This window comes from Lissotriton helveticus, chromosome 6 (assembly GCF_964261635.1).
Source record: "Lissotriton helveticus chromosome 6, aLisHel1.1, whole genome shotgun sequence".
Classification (NCBI taxonomy): domain Eukaryota; kingdom Metazoa; phylum Chordata; class Amphibia; order Caudata; family Salamandridae; genus Lissotriton; species Lissotriton helveticus.
The window spans coordinates 1,561,092,210-1,561,109,350 of record NC_136067.1 but is presented as its reverse complement, the minus strand read 5'-3'; positions in this window follow the sequence as shown (position 1 = coordinate 1,561,109,350).

The following is a 17,141-nucleotide window of genomic DNA, read 5'->3' as shown; positions in this document are numbered from 1 at the left end:
AATTTCACTGCAACAGAAAGCAATTTAGAGATAAGGAAGGAAGCAGGTGCCAGCCAGACTGGAACTTTCTAAATAACTGACACATTAATCAACCCCAAATTAATTCATGGCAGTTGAAGTAGGGGAGGTGTGCTTGCTTTTTTCACCCCCCATAAACTACAGTGATAAACAAACCTAATGGGTGGCAGTGAGGATGTACCAGAGGGTGGCATGGGTGTCCCAGAGGGTGGCAGTGGTGAAACAGAGGGTGCTGTGAACCTGTGAGATAAACCAGACGTAGAAACAACATAGTCGCGGCCGTTGCGTGCCGAAAAGTAAGTTCGCAATTGCGAAATTGTCCCAAAATCGGCGCGAACGCTCGCCAACACAAAAAACGGGAAAATCCGCAAGAGTTCGCGTATCTTCGCGGATTGCGAATCCGTAAATCCGCAATTTCGCGTACGCGAGATCCGCTAGATCCGCCCATGCTTAGTCAAGACTAATTTGCATATAACTGAGTTCAAACTGGAATGGCATGGTGAGCCACAAAACGATGGATGTTGGCACAGATCTCTTTACGTGGGTGAATGTATGACATTGTTCTGCATTCTGTCTATTAACTGTTGTTTTGCATTTGCCACCCAGAGTGGGACGGGTAGGCCCAGGCGGGGTCCTGTGCTCTCCATGCCACTGGAATCAAGCTATCCTGGCTGAAGAGGGTTGAAACCCTGAAATTGGCCCTAGAATGCTTGTTTCCAGTCCAGGGAGGCCTCGGCTGGAGTGTTCCCAAGAGGCACAGGGTCAAGATTGGTTTGCATATGGCTGGGTTCAATCTGGAATGGCATGGTGAGCAAAAGAAAACTGGAATTAGGCCCAGATCTCTGTACTGGGGTGAATGTATGACATTGTTCTGCATTCTGTCCATCAACTGTTGTTTTGCATTTGTCACCCAGAGTGGGACAGGTAGGCCCAGGCGTGGAATTCCGAGCTCTCCATGCCACTGGAATCAAGCTATCCTGACTGAAGAGGGGTGAAACCTCAAAAGCGGTCCTAGGATGCTTGTTTCCAGTCCAGGGAGGACCTGGCTTGGCAGTTTGGGCTGGACTGTTCCCATGAGGCACAGGGTCAAGACTGATTTGCATATGGTTGGGTTAAAACTGGAATAGCATTGTGAGCAAAAAAGTAGTATTTAGCAATTTGGCTGCTGTAACTATGTGTTTATAGAATCTTGGGTCCCATATTGAGAAGCAGAGGATATCGAGGTGACAAGCCCACCTTCATACATATGTCTCTTAAAGTATATAGGAACTATTTCAAATTTATGGCAGATGTCAAGAAAGACTTAGGCAACTGCTCGTTTTTTCTGGAAAATACCAAATTGATGCATAGTCTATTGAATCATTATTGTTAACTTTGCTGTGCAAAAGGCACATTTTTGACAGAAAGACTATTGTTTCAAAAATGGCATACTCCCCATTAGGGGCACAGTAGAGGATGTGATGGAGCTATCCCTGTGTCATTAATTCTATGTGGTAACTCAGCACCCTTAACCAGTAGCACCACAGATTGCTTTACATTGGTGTACAAAATATGTCTTCTAAAAGAGGAGCTATAAAGAGGATCCACCGTCCTTTCATATTATCCGTAAATGATTCATTACCAGAATATTTCCTCAAGGAGTAGCTTTCCTTTCAAAGAAACTTCTTACCACAATCATTGAATCCAAGAAGGGTATTTTCATACAGCCTCAGATGTTTTTGGTGGTAAACAAGCTAAGAAGCCCTCTTACTTATTAAAAAGCGATGGGCATTTCTTTTTCTTTTCACTATTTATAGTGGATCCGGAGTCTTCAATGTTGCCTCTCTGTAAAGCAGATCCCAGTTCAAATAAAAGTACTAGAGGTGTTACTTGTGGGGGATGGTGGAGAGCATAAAATGTCACAGAATATGTATGAGCCTGCCCCTCATGGGTAAGTCTTCCTCATCAATATGTTTCCATTACTCATTACTATAGTGCTGAAAGTGACACCAGATGGGAATGGTTGTTGTTATTTGTCTGCTGGAAATTTTGGGCCCTTACCACTTTCAAGGCACTGCATAACACTGGCTCGGTATACCTCATCAATCGTATCGGCTTTCAAAAAACCTTCAGACACCTCCATTTATCCACACTCCTACTTTCAAACATCCCACTCATAAGGAAAACCAGATCTGGCAGCCAAGCCTCTTCGTACCTCACTCTTAAAGTGGGAATGACCTGCCTAATCCTTACTTCTTGAATCCAACAAGAAGCAGAACACCTGGCTTTTCAAGTAGACCCACAGGTGTCTTGGATTGGCTATGCTCTCACCTGTTTACCACCAGGCTAAACTTCTGAATGATAGTATATTCTACAGATCTGCATAACATAACAGCATGCACTCTTAAAGTTGTTTGCTCTATGGCTACCAGTTTATGAAATGGGTAGTGATTGCAGAACTTTCAAGGGAAAGGTTGTTCACAGATACGTGTCATAAGATGCAAGCTAAACCACACTGACAAGGCCTAAAAAGGGTGATAATGGTCTGTGGTTGATTAAGTTCCCTTCTGGATTGGTTTTCATCTAGCAGTTTGGAATGGACTGTTCCCATGAAAAGGGTTGGGACTGAATTGCGTAAGTGGGCTTCTGTCTGAAGTGGCATAGTGGGGGACACCTGATGGATTGGAATGCTACCCAGCACAAGTGCCAGTGTTTTAGACCATTTGCAAGCATTCCTCTCATAACCTTTTGTTTGTTCTAGCAAAGTGTATCTCATTTTGTTCCTATCTTTCAAAATGTATTGCCTGCTTTTTCCTGTTTTATACGGACCCTTTCTTGCGCATGCAGCATTTTCCATATGATTCTCAAATATGTGGTTGAATTAATGCTTTTATGCTTCAGTCACTCAAGCTTTTCTATAATGGCATATGTAAATTGCAACATTAAAGTGGTTCCTAGATTCCTAGAATAGGCTTGAAGTTCTTGGGAATCCTGCTCTCAAAGAAAACTATAGGCCTCATCTGCAAGGAAATAACGCAACGCGTGCAGCAAACCATTTAGCTGTGCCGTGCTGCGTCATTTTCAAAGCACAGGGATGCATCGTATTAACAAAAATACGATGCACCATGTGCTTTCCCCTGCGCTGGTGCACAATTGGCTGCCATGTGCCAGTACATGCACCCTTGCGTCATTTTTCAAGGGTGCCTATGCTGTGGGAATGATTGTTTGTGTGTAGGAAGGGACACATTCCTGCACAAAATCAATAATTAATGATATTTTCCTCTTTTTATGCATGCTGCAGAATGCAGCACACATTGAAAGAGGAAACAATGGGGAGAAATACAAATATTTCTTCTCTGTACACCATGCCTATGCCTACCCTGCGGAGGCATAGGATTTTGACACATTTCCAGTTGAAAACCTGGGAATACGTCAAGTTTCATGGATGTTGTGTGGAATCACCCACAGCAACACCCATGGAATGCCCCTTTCACAAAGAGTAATGCGTAAAAGGGGCCCCTGATTTCAAGGCCATGAAAAGTCACACAGGGCGACTTTACGTGGTCATGTAAATATGAACAAGCCAATTGCGTCACCGGTGCGTTAAAAAAAAAGTGAATCACCGACGGCGCAATGGGATTGTAAAGTTCCAATATTTGCTCAAATTGCGCATTTCTTTTTCCCACCACTTGCATTAAGTAATCCTTTTTATTTTGCCAATTTTTCAGTTGCCATTATTTTGCTGTACGCCAATCCATCAAGAGTAATGTTTGAGCAGGAAGTTAAATTTGACAGAGGTAACTTAAAAACACAGCAAACAGAGACAATGAGCTCATAACAAACATTGGTGTCTTTCTTTCTGTCATCAAACATAATTCCAAAAAGAAGTTTTTGTGCACTGCTGTGACTAAAAAAACTGTTAATTCCTTTAGAGGATTAATACTGCAAATAACTCATAGGTGTGCAGGTTCCAGGACGTTACAGAATGCTGAGGGGCCCGGGCTGTGGCTCGGTGTGCCTACATGTGCCTCTGAGCACATGTTCACCAGGCAGCTTTCCCGGGCTTGACAGTTAAAGGACGAACCCCTTGCTGAATACAAGGCAAGAACAGAAAGGTGGGAAAAGGTGTATTTCAGATTTGATCGTTTAACAGTAATATCAATAACTCCACAGAGAGACAAGAGTTGATGAGTACTTCATCTAAATTCACACACTATTTTCACCATTATAGCAAAAAGACCTGATCTTAGCTAGATTGAGAGGGTTTGAACTCCATTAGAAGATAGGTTGTGGCTCCTCCACAAATGGGGATGGTAATCCTCACAACCAGAGAGGCATAGATGATGCATATAGACCTCTATTATTTGTAACAGAAGGCCCCTTTCCTAAATGAATGAAGGGGAAAGAGTCAAAGGTGAGAAGGAGAAGATGCACTACAGAACTTTAGTTCTGTGCCTATCCAAACAATACCACAGACAAGGGTGAATGGTAACTGATGTCCATAGGAGTACATCTGTGACCGTAGTATACATTGTACTTTGGGGTGCAACAGGCATGTGCCCCCGCTTTGTGTGCCTCTGGGGAACAATGGTATTACAGAAGGGGCCGCAGAATGCGTGTGCTGCCCCTTCTGTAATACTGATAGTGCTGGTGCACATGTAGTGTCAGTGTTATCTTGGTGTGGACTGATGCCAGCTTATGTCTCCATTAAAACTACTCATTTAAACTAATACTTTGGTGTGTCGGCGCATCTTTCTATCGCAACACTGACACACTTACAGTGCACCTTCTAAAGGAATCCTTCTGAGGGGAGAAAAGGGGGTCCCAGGGACCCCCAAGACATCCCCTTTGGTGTGTAACGCAAAGCGGGTTTAAAGTAACCGCTCTCTACTCAGGGCCAGACTGGTAAGTCCGGGCTCCGGGCAGTCCCCCGGTAGGAGTGGGGGCCGGTTTTGTGCCAGGGGGACGGTTTGGAATTGGACCCTGGCCCTGGTGACGGTCCATGACCGTGACCGACCCGAGTTAGTTTAGTAACAGCTAAATCTGCTGCCTAGTTAATGCAATCTGCATAACACTGGCAGTATTCCATGTATAAATTAATAAATAAATGCGCCTGCTGCTGCTCAGGCAGATCCATGGCGAGCACAGCGCACAGATGTCTCCTCTGCCCGGCCCCCGCGTCTGCGCACGGCTGGAAAGCTGAGGTGTAGTTCACCCCTTAGGGTGGAGTCTGGATTTTAAGATCATGCACATTGGGGCCGGGCTCGAGCTTGTGATCACAGAGGCAGAGACGAGTCGACAGAGAAAAAGAGCGAGGCACAAAATTGAATTATTTTTAGCCCCCTGGCCCCCTGTTTGCAGGTGAGTCTAGTCAGGACCGTCCGGTCCAGTCGTTTAAGTTGCAATGCATGCTGTGAGTGTCAGGCCTGCATGCTGTTGTAATCAGGATTCATCATGGGGCAGGGCACTGTCTGGGCTTGGGTGCTGGGCTGGATTCGAATTCGAAATTCAAAGCAAAAGGCCAGGTTAAGGCTGTGATCGGGACGGACAGGGGCAGGGCTGCTCCTCACTCTCTTTCCACTCCTTTCTTTGATTTGCTTCCCTGTGAAATGGATCCAAAAAATGAAGGACACTTTTGCTGGAAATGTCGTTTTTTTCTGACATTTTAATTCCAAAGTGCAGCATCAATTATTATTTAGAACGTGAAAATTGTTATGGTTTGCTCACTAAGGGCCAGATGTAGATGAGGGACATTTACCGATTCTAAAATACCGAATTTTACCGATTTTTTTTTTTAGATTCAGTAAATGCTATGTTGGGAAATATTCAGTAAGTATTACTGAATCATTAAGATTCTGTATTTACCGAATCTGTATTTACCGATTCGGTATACCCCATTCATTCCTATGGGCCTGGAGGCCCATAGAAATTAATGGGAATTACTGAATCGGTAAATACCGATTCGGTAAAAGGGGGAAAACATTGAAGGGTGGCAGGGTGTCACTTTGACACCCTGTTGCACCCCTCAATTGTGTATAGGTGCACATGTGGCACACATACATGCCCTAAGGGCATGTATGTCTGCCACATGGCACTGAAATAATTTGCATGAAATTGCTTTTTTGGGGGTTTTCGTTATTTACCACCAACTTGTAGTTGGTGGTAAATAACGAATCCTAACATGGGAAAAGCACTCATTTAAGTGCTCCCTACATTAGGAATTCGGAAATTTACTGAATCGGTATTTAAGAATTACCGAATCCTTAGATTAGGCCCCTACATCAGAAAACCCTAATATCGGTAACAGCCGAAATTCGTTAATTAGGCTTCCTGCATCGGGCCCTTAATTCCTTGTTTTCGTATTGGAACACTCTTCCAGAAAAGCGAAAATAAGTAATTTTTTAGATAATATTTAGTAGTCACTAGTGGTTCCATGGAGCAAAGATCCATTCAAAGCAATTTGTGATTGGGGCAAGCAGGCCCCTCATGTCTGAGTTCCAGAATCTTTCTTTATTCTATTGCACGGCCTATATCTTTGCCCTCCCGCCCGCTCTGGTGTGGGCTGCTATGTACAATTTTGTTATATAGCTGGTATTATATAATCCATCATGAGGATATTTGTAGGTTGCAGGCCTTTATTTCTTTCCTATTTTTCTTATTTACTAGTGCTTGTTGTTATTTGTTTTTATAAAAATCATTCAAAAGTCAAAATTCGCTGCTAAGCTCCGGGCCGGACTGGGAACTGGGAATCTATTGATTTATGGGTGGCGTGCTGACACTGTAGTGTCTGGGCAGTGGGCCTGCCTTGGGCCTGGGGCCGGGAGCGCGACTCTTGAACGGTCTGTGGCTGGCCAGAAATTTTAAAATCAAAAGGGCCTAAGGAAGGAAGGGGCAAGGGGGCTTCTAGGCCCCAACCCTGGTCCGCAGCACAGTGGCACCACACTGGCTTTTGTTTGTTGTTGCTTGCTTAATTTGAATGTGAGCAGCAGGGAGCAGGGTGGTTGCTGGCCTCAGGCTCAGCCCTGGCACTGTAGCCAGCACTGGTTTAAGATTATCACCTACTGCCTGACACTGAAAGCCGCAGGACAGAGTGATTGTGCAGCGCTGATTGACAGTCTAGTTCACGGTGCGGTTTGCATCCCCTATCTCTTTCCTCTCCTTTCTTTTATTTTCTCCCCTGTGAAATGGATCCAGAAAAGAAAAACACTTTTGCTTGCAATGTCGTATTTTTCTGTTATTTTAATTCCAAGGTGCAGCATCAGGAATAAAAGGTTAAAAATATGATAAAATAACTAAATAAAGTAAGGCAGAGTGGTAGCAAACTGGCCAGATTGATTTTATTTACACCCAAACACATTAGCATCACTTTTACAGAGTTTGCCAGTGTAGCGCTTTTTTTGTTTTCTTGTCTTTGTTCTTCCTGGGCCTCGAACTATTGCACCAATCCTGGAGGTACTGCAATATGTGGATTGGAAAACAAAATGTGTACTGCAGCTCTGCATCCAGGGATGTGGTCTTTTTTTTAACCATACTGCTTACATTTTGTAAGGATACATGCATGGACATTAAAATGGGTCCATTCATGGCCCTGTAGTCATGTCCTCAGCTTTTCAGGCAATAGCATTCACTGATTTCTGAATAGTGAGTGTAAAAGCGCTAAGCTAACCATGTTGTTCCTGCTTACATTTCACATGGTTTGCTAATTTTGCATTCCCTATGAGTGTTTGCTTTTTTTGGATGTTATTACTTTTTTTTGTAGGCCACATATTGCTCTTGTTGTCTAGTGCGTCATTTAAATTGACCTGCATCCAGGTGTTTACGGCCGGCAACAAATGGGTTGTAGTTGAAGGCAGTGTGAGTTTTTCTCAGTGGGGCTGTATGGTGTTCAGTGGGGGAGAGGATGTGGCACTATGGCCAGAGCTGCTGAATTTGGAACTGGGGAACCAGGTTCAGCCTTGATAACCAGTCCATCAGACCACTCTCCTGAGGGAGCGCAATCGTATGCTAGACCTTAGAAGGCTTCGCAAGACCTTAGAAGGCCTGGTGTGTTAGCACCAGCAGGTGGACCCTAGCAATGGCAAGTGTTGTTTAACCTTCAAGGCTTGTCCATCACAATCCATACTAAAGCTCACCTCAGTCTTGCGGGCAGGCCTATGAAGCAGCACACCCTAGAACAACAGTGACTCTGACACTGAGGTCACAGGACCCTTGAGAAGGGCCAGCTCTAGGGCAGAGAAACAGGTGTGACCGCACCGGGTGCTTACTTTGAGTGGAGGCATTATGCTTCCTTCCTGGCCTCCAGCAATTTTCGGCATCAATAAAAATATCATGATGACTCTGGTGTTTAATGTTCTTCCTCAAGAGAGATTGGAATTTTGTCTAGTGGAAGTTTTAACTCATGGAAAGGTAGCTCAGAGGGTTAATGTGCCTGCTGCAAAGAACAGGTACAATGTAGATCACAAAGTGCTCATAATGTAAATTGGTCAGTGGGCTATTGCTTTTGTCAGTTAATAAGTTAAAATTCTAACATAGAACAGTGAGCTATTACCTGTCATGTAAGAGCTGCACATAAACTGCAAGGTATAAATTAGAGCATTATGTTTTCCCCCAGTCTTTGATTATCCTAAATGCTTCTGAGAGAGAGTGTAGTTATGGTGACTTGAGGGGCACTGTTAAAGGGTGGTAGTGGGAGAATCCATGGCAGAGGTGGTCATTGGGGGCAATAACAAACATTAATGCACAGGGCACCACCAGTGCTAAGGCTGGCCCTGCCCTTGAAGGCTGTCTGCCTCACCCATAGGTACCTCCATTGGGCTTGGTTCAGAAGTAGTTACTGCAACTCATCAGGGATTAGAAATGCAGGATTTGGCTGCAGCGTAATGCAGTATGTTTTCTGATATTTTATTATTTTTGACATTTGAACACATGCTAACAGCCTCTGGAAAGATTTGGCCTCATTAGTACCAAGCGGTGAATGTTTTGCCATTGTGCATTCCGTCTATAATTTTGTGTATTTTGCTGTTCACCCTATGTGGGAAGGGTATGCCCAGACGTGGGTCCCTTGCTCACTAAGCTACTGGAGTCAAGCTATCCTGGCTGAAGATGGCTGAGAGCCAGAAACCGGGTCCTAGGATGCTTGATTCCAGTCCAGGAAAGACATGGCTTGGCAGTTCGGGCTGCAAGGTTCCCATGAGGCACAGGGTCAAGACTGATTTGCTTATGGCCAAAATAACGATGAATTAAACCCAGATCTGTGACTGGGGGTGAATGTTTTGCCATTGTGCAACATTCCGTCCATCATTTTGTGTATTTTGCTCATTAGTACCAGTGAAACATACAAATGCAGCAGTGAGAAAGGTGACCAGGCAACCTTTGCAATAAGCCATTCACTCCGCAGCAACACAAGTCACAGTTTTTTATTAACTTTTGATACATTTGAGCTTTAAACAATTTATTAGTTTAAATGGTTAGATCATGCAGCAGATCTTGCATTATGAGGCATATAGGCAGAGCCATAATTATATAGAAAACATTTGCAAACTAGGATATTTTGCCATTCCTGTTTGAACTGCTGTTGTGGAAAAAGGGAGAAGTGCTGATGACGTTAATTCCATGGCTCGGCGACAAATGGCTTGTGCTTCCACATTTTATCGTATTTGGGACATTCTGTCATTAGAAGCATATCCTACTTTGTGAATGTATTATAATGTCAATAACTTATTTTAACCTTAAATATTCATGTGTATCCATTGGTTGATTAAACAGGGCAGTGAAATGTCAAACAAATATAAAAAATTGGGATGTTTACGCATTCTTGCCACACCTTTGGCTCTGCCCACTGATCCAATCCTTGGGCTATTCCCGCCCTCTGATTCTCCACCCACAGTTCCTCTACTTTTTTCCCCCCACTTTTTTTCCCCCACTTGGTAACCTGGTGCTCTTTAAGGTCATCATCTACTATTTATTGTGCTTTAAAAGTTGATACAATTGAATATGTAATAAAAAAATGTGCTTTAAAATTCACCATTTTGGTCTGTTGATTTCCAAAATTTTCTTGGGGGAGAATCCCCCCAAACTCCCCTATTAGCGATCGGGCTCGCACGCTGCGCTCCCTAGCTGAACACAGGATGGGGGCTGGTCTGGCAAAATTTGCCAGGGCTGCTTTCAGCTCCCAGTCCGGCCCTATCCATACTTCAGTTATATGGACTGCCCCCAGGCCAGCATGAGTTTGGGCCTGCTCTGTGGGCAGCACATTCTGGATTATAGGGCGTACTTTCCCTACTTGCACCGGTGCACCTTTTGAAAGGTGTGCCATGGCGCAAATAGGGAAAGTGCACTGTATATATAATACGGCCCTTGGTGTACAAAGCCTTTGCAAGCTTTGTAAAAGAGCTTGCCCCTGGTTGCACAGGAGAGAAGCACACTGGAATGCAGTAGCAGGCGGTGTGTATATTGAGTGGAGGGGCAGGGTGATTGGGGTGGTGGAAGGCTGGACATAAAATCAATGAAAAAACACTTATCTGCATCGCCACATCACACCCCTCTCTACTGCAGACACAGGTTCCCAGTATGTGCTGCGGACAATCCGGACTCTTATTTCAAGCTACTGGAAGCAGCGTCTTGATTGGCTTGAGCACCAATGACTTGCCTTCCCAGTTAGATTGGGAGCCTGTGCATGCTCTCTCCAACCCGGCAACGCAGCTGAGGTTGGAGAGAGCTTCAGTGCGCATGATGGTTTGGCCAGCCTGAGACGGCCGGCCAGACAGCCATGCACACTGAATAGCAGTGCAAAACACTCCTCCACCAGCCTGTCATTACCCTGGCCCCACCCCCAAGCCTCGGCTCTGAGATAAAAAATAAAACGATAATAAACTTATTATCGTTGAATTGTTTTAATTTATGTTGTCTGCCGGCAGGTGGGGCGACTCTCTTCCACCACAACGGAGGACCTGCCTCTGACCGAGTGGCTTATTTAACAGGTCAATGACAGGGCTGCTTGAGCCTCCAACTTCATGTCTTCCCATTTACTTTAGCTAGCCACTGAGCATCAGATTTATGGTACCATGGTGGGCAGTTATACATTGAACATTTATCGTTATTTGCATTGCACTGTGTTTCCTTCATTTGCTTTTTTTCTGTAAGGAAGGCCAATTATTTCAAATGTTTTTTATTGCATTAGCCTTTGAGTTAATGTAAAGCCATGTTTGCCACTGTATTTTGCCTTCTGTCAGTACATTATGTGAGTATTTACAAGCTGTTTGTGTACTTTACATACGTTGGCAGCGTTTTTTCTTTATTTCATTATATTATGAATTTCACATAATTCCATCTTGGGGACTTTTTTTGGTGATCGGAAATTGGTTTATGGTAAGCATTCCTTATAAAAATATTTTTAAGAATATTTATTTTTTACTCTAGAATGGTAGTTTAAGATCCTTTGAACTGCTGCTGAGTGTAATAAGGCAAAGGCACGGTAACGTTGACAAAGTGGATGAGAATCTGAACGAAACTCTACGAGTGATGTGATTGAATAAACATTCAGATAATTTTCAGTTCCCCAGGTAAAAGTACACTTTCACATTGTTTAGCACTTGATTATTCCAATCTAGGGTAATGGAATATGTCATGATATATGGAAAGAAAAATATTGTATGTTTGCCCATGCTTGATACATCCTGTTCTAAAGCTTTTAGAAAAGTTCACACTAGAGGCTGTCATTTTTTTATTCTAAAGAGCATAATTAAAGTGAATTTGTAACCCAACCTGATCGAGACTAATGAAAGAGTATTTACATTTTTTAGCTGTATGATGTCCAGTGTAGTTGTCAAGGGGTGACCACGTAAACCCAGATATCGGATTACACTACCACATCCTTGACTCAGCAGTTTTGCTCTCGTGAACAACAAACCACAAATAACGTATTGCACCTGTTGGTAAATGCAAATAACTGCTGAGAAACTTCTAGTCGTTGGTGGAAAATTGTTCGGTCCCAGTGGAAATATTTTCACCCTGTTTTCTGTTAAAGTCAGATAAGTTCATTTATAGGTTTTGCGGCAGGGAAGCGCAGCAGGCCTTCCTGCTGCCCTTCCCTACGGCAAAAGAAAAGGGCAGGAATGCACCGTATCTATAAGATACGGCGCATTCCTGTCCTTTTCCCCTGTGCCGGCGCTCAATGGGCTGCCTGCGCCAACGCAGGCACCTTTGCATAATGGTGCATGCCTGCGTTGCGGGGATGATTATTTAAGTACAGGAAGGGAAACCTTTCTGTACAAAAATAATCACAAGAGGCTTTTTCTCTTCCTATGTGTGCTGCAGAAAACAAGTGGAAATAAAGATATTTCTCCCCATTGCGCCTTCCTTACGCCTTCCCTGGGGAGGCGTAAGCTTTTGGCACTGACTCAGAGTTATGATTTCTCGTAAATCTGGGGCAGAGTCAAAAGGCCATGGATGTTGCTGGGAACGCTCCCACTAAGCCAATTTTATTGGCTTAATGCTGCCTGATAAATATCAGTCCCTTTAACGCAGTGTTCTGCGTTTCACTGCGTTAAAGGGACTGATATAAAAGTGGCTTAGTGCTGCCTGATAAATATCACGCAGGCTTCTGCGCCACGGAACGTCACAAAAAGTGATGTTCTGATGGCACAAGGGGGGCCAGAGTATGTAGATGCAACAGAATCCAAAAGTGGGAGAGGTAGAATATGAAGTGAGGGAAGGAATGCAAGAAACTGCTGCGTCATAGGGGAAATGCTTAATTTACATATTTGAGGATGCAGGACAGACCACCTGAACGGTGTTCCTCTTTGGTGCTGACGTAGTTTTTAAAAATTGTTTCTGGGTTAACCCTATGAAGTGAGAAAACAGTGCATAAGGGTTCAAGCAGGAGGATTTCTTTCTCTGTTCCTCCATCTTCTAAATCTGGGTTGCCTTTACGGGGTATTTTTTAGAGCATTTACACACAGAATGCCTGGGAGAGGTGCTCGGGAAAGAGTAAAGTTAACTATCATATGGGGCATATTGTCAAGGAACGGCGTTAAAATTATCGCTGCTTTAGAGGCAGGAAGCTGCTGCAAAAACGTCAATAATGGACTTGATAATATGCCGTAGAGAATTCCAATAGAAGCCCATGTTAACACCAGAACATGGGCTTCTATTGGAATTCTCAAGGGCATATTATCAAGTCCATTATCGCGACTTTGGCGGCAGTTTCCTGCCGCTAAAGTGTCGATAATTTTAACGCAGTTCCTTGATAATATGCCCCATATATCTCTGAAGAGAACCTCAACCAAAACCTTCTTGTCTCCCTCAAATTTACAGTGTGGCAGTTTACTTCTCCAGTCAGACCTGATATGTGGTGGGGCTGCTGTCATGTCTCAGGGTTTCCGGTTGGAACTCTCCTTTTATTTTCAAGAATGCCCATTCCCCAAATTCTCAAAATGCAGTATTGCAGAATAGGCAGTTGTGCATAGCATATCTTTGTCTCCCAATCACTTACTAAGCTTTCTTGCCCTTTGCCAGCACTGTGACAACAGTATATCTTTATCTCGTCTTCACATCGATTTGCATATCCCCGCCCTGCTGTCATGTCCAGATACTTACGTTACTCTGTGGTTTATCCTTTGGACCACAAATGGTTCTTCCTGGTGTATGTCCACTGGAGTCAAGCTATCCTGGCTGAAGACGGCTGATAGCCAGAAACCGGTCCTAGGATGCTTGATTCCGGTCCAGGGAAGACATGGCTTGGCAGTTCGGGCTCGACTGTTCCCATGAGGCACAGGGCCAAGACTGATTTGCATATGGCCATGTCTGAACTGGGGTGGCTTGGTGAGCAAAATAACTATGGATTAAACCCAGCTCTGTGACTGGGGTGAATGTTTTGCCATTGTGCAACATTCCGTCCATCATCTTGTGTGTTTTACTCTGGCTAGTCTACCGTCATTTTCAAGGTTCTCCCCTTTCTGGTTGGTTCCTTTATTTAACGACAGTAGTCAACAGCTACTTCTGGTGGCTAATGTTTTCAGTGCCTACTCTGATATTCTAATGTATGGTTTCCTTTACTTTCCTCTGTTCGTTGATTGGGCTCGTCATCCTCTGCCCTTGACCAATTAGGCCTTCTGTCCTGCAGGTATCACCATTATGTCCACCATCACTCACTCCTGATTAGGATGTGTCTCTTTATGTCAAGTTGCTTGCCTTCTGATATGCTGAGTTGTCTAGCTTCCAATAGATGGGCTTTGATTATAGGGCTCCTAAGACCACAGGCTGCAGCTGATGTAATTTGAGCTCACCACATCAATGGCAATGAAGCCCTTATAAGAGCCCTTCTAAGACAAGTTTCAGTTGCACTCCGAACTCTAAGGTGTCTCTGCAAATTTTCAGCTAAATAGTGCCCACAACTATGGCAGAACCCATTAACACAAATCAAAACTAGACTTTTTTACAATAGGTTTATTGATATCATTTTCAAAATATTCTGAGGTCCGTCTCTACATAATTTGCATATACTCAGTGATAAAATCAATCTGTTTATCAGTAAATTCAGAATTAATGAGATGTGAAGTCCTGGTGTCAAAATCTAAGTCAAGCATAGTGAAAGCACAATGGGGTATATTTACAAGGGGATAGTGCCACCAGAATGTCACCTTTAGCGACGTTCTGATGGTGCTATGACCTTCTCCATATTTACATAGTAGCTTCAAGCCACCATGTAAATACGACCCCTTTACACACATCACTTTGCGTGAAAGGTGCATGCAATGGATGTTTCTGTGTGCGTTCCACCGCAACACCCTTTGCGTTTTGGCGCTGCCCCAGATGTGTAAATCTGAGGGAGCACTAAAAACTAATGCCACTCAATTGCAGGCATTAGAATGGTGCAACGATGAGAAATATTTTTATTTCTCCTTGATTTTTGCTTTATATGTGTGTGCTGCATTCAGCAGCATCCTTAGAAAGAGCAAAAGTGATTGTTTATTTGCAGGAAGGTGTCACTTTCTGCAAATAAACAATCATTAAATAATGACAATTTGCTACTACTATGTGTGCTGCAGAATGCAGTAACATAGAAGTAACAAAGCACCATTATTAATTGTTGACGTGCAGGGACACTTTCCTGCCCATAAACAATCATTCCCTGCAACGCAGGCACCCATGCACTACAGTGCCTGCGTTGGAGCTAGACAGCTATTTTTAGCGCCAGCGCTAGGAAAAACACATGGGTGTGCCATATTGCTGTAAATACGGTGTATCACTGCATTTGGAAATGGTGCAGGGTGGCGCTGCCAAATTTGGCACAGTCCCACACTCTGCCATTTGCTTGTAAATATGACCTAAAGCCTTCAAATTTGGAGCTTTGACAGTGGAGAGCAATTATTTTGAATCAAAAGGTTGCTACCAACATTGGATAGCTTGGGGCTTCCCGAGCCACAATTGGGGAGCAGGCTAACAAGGCCAATCTGATTGGTCTTGTTTATCGTCAAATAGAATGGCACACATCCAGCCTCCAAATCAAAGTGTGATATCTTTTTTACCAATTAAATTTTAATTGGGTGCTGTTACTAATTAACTATTTCTGGAACTCTTCAAAACGCCAATGAAGATTTCAGAACACTTTGACAGAAAATTAAGAGAATCAAGGATAGAGTAATGAGGGCACTAGAGGCCAGATGTAGGTGGGAGATTTTGGCCATTTACCGTCCGGTAACGGCCGAATTAGGCCGTTACCGACCGGTAAATGGCCATGGAGATGTAGGGGGATACAAAACAGGCATTTTCGGTAATTTTACCGAATCGGTAATTTTACCGAGTCGGTAAAATTACAGAATAGGTAAAATTACCGAATCTGTATATTTTACCGAATCGGTAAATATACCGGTCGGTAAAATTACCGAAAATGCATTTTTGGTATGTAGGTGCCAAGTTTCACATTGACACAGGGCTTTGAAAATCGGTATTATACCATGCAATACAATTGCATGGTAAAATACCGATTCAGGTGTACATGCACATCTGTGCATGTACACCTGTGCCATGTGGCACACAAACATGCCCTTAGGGCATGTATGTGTGCCACATGGCACACAAGCCTAAAACAGGGGTGCCAGAGGGTGTAAAAGTGACACCCTGCACCCTTGCAAAATTCGGTATTTACCGATTCGGTAAATACCGAATCGGTATTTGATATTGAATCCTATGGGCTTTAAGGCCCATAGGATTCAATATCAAATACTGATTCGGTATTTACCGAATCGGTAAATACCGATTTTTAGCGATTCGGTAAAATTTACCGAATTTGTACCTACATTAGAAATACCTACTCTTAATTACCGAATCGGTAAAATTCGGTAATTAAGAGTCGGTATTTCTGATTTTGCTACATCTGGCCCTAGATCCCTAAACACCGGTGGGCCACTTCATATCCAATGATGTATTCCTGAATCTCTCAATTCCATATGGGCAACTCTTTAAATTTTGGCAAAAAATAACATTTCTGATAGATGCACAGCGGCACAGAAAATGACCCAATTGTGAGCTCTGACCTCTTGTTCATAACATATGGATTTGAGGGAATGGAGCTGCATAACCCAATGTCATTACAGCAAACTAATGTAGGTAAAGAAAATGGCTGCTCCCTCAAGGATCTAAATTTGTGAGTCCGGACAGCCTCTATCTACACTTCACAAACAGAGATGCTCACAGCTGCACACAGAGAAAAGTAAAATACAGACGGTTTCCTGCTACTTTGTGTTTTCTCAAAGCATCCCAGCTTCTGTCACGTTCTGATGGTTCTCTGAAATGATATAAATGTAATCAAATTGACAGGGTAGGCAATATGATATCACAAGCTTCTGTTTGCTCACCTTCCCTCAGACGACATCAAAGGATCTGGATGAATGAGTGAATTTGTTTACTGGTAGTTTATAAAAAAACCATTCCATATACCCGATTCAATATACTTGACATAAATATTCTAGCATATAAAAATGTTGTTTGGTTCTTAATAGATTGAGCTATCCAAACATTATTAAAATCATGTAGATTTTCCAACGTTTTTTAGCGCCATGTTCGTGTACTTTTACTAGAATGTCTTCCAAACTGTTAACATAGGCAAAGTTATGGTTTTACAGGTCCATATGCTTAAGCGAAGA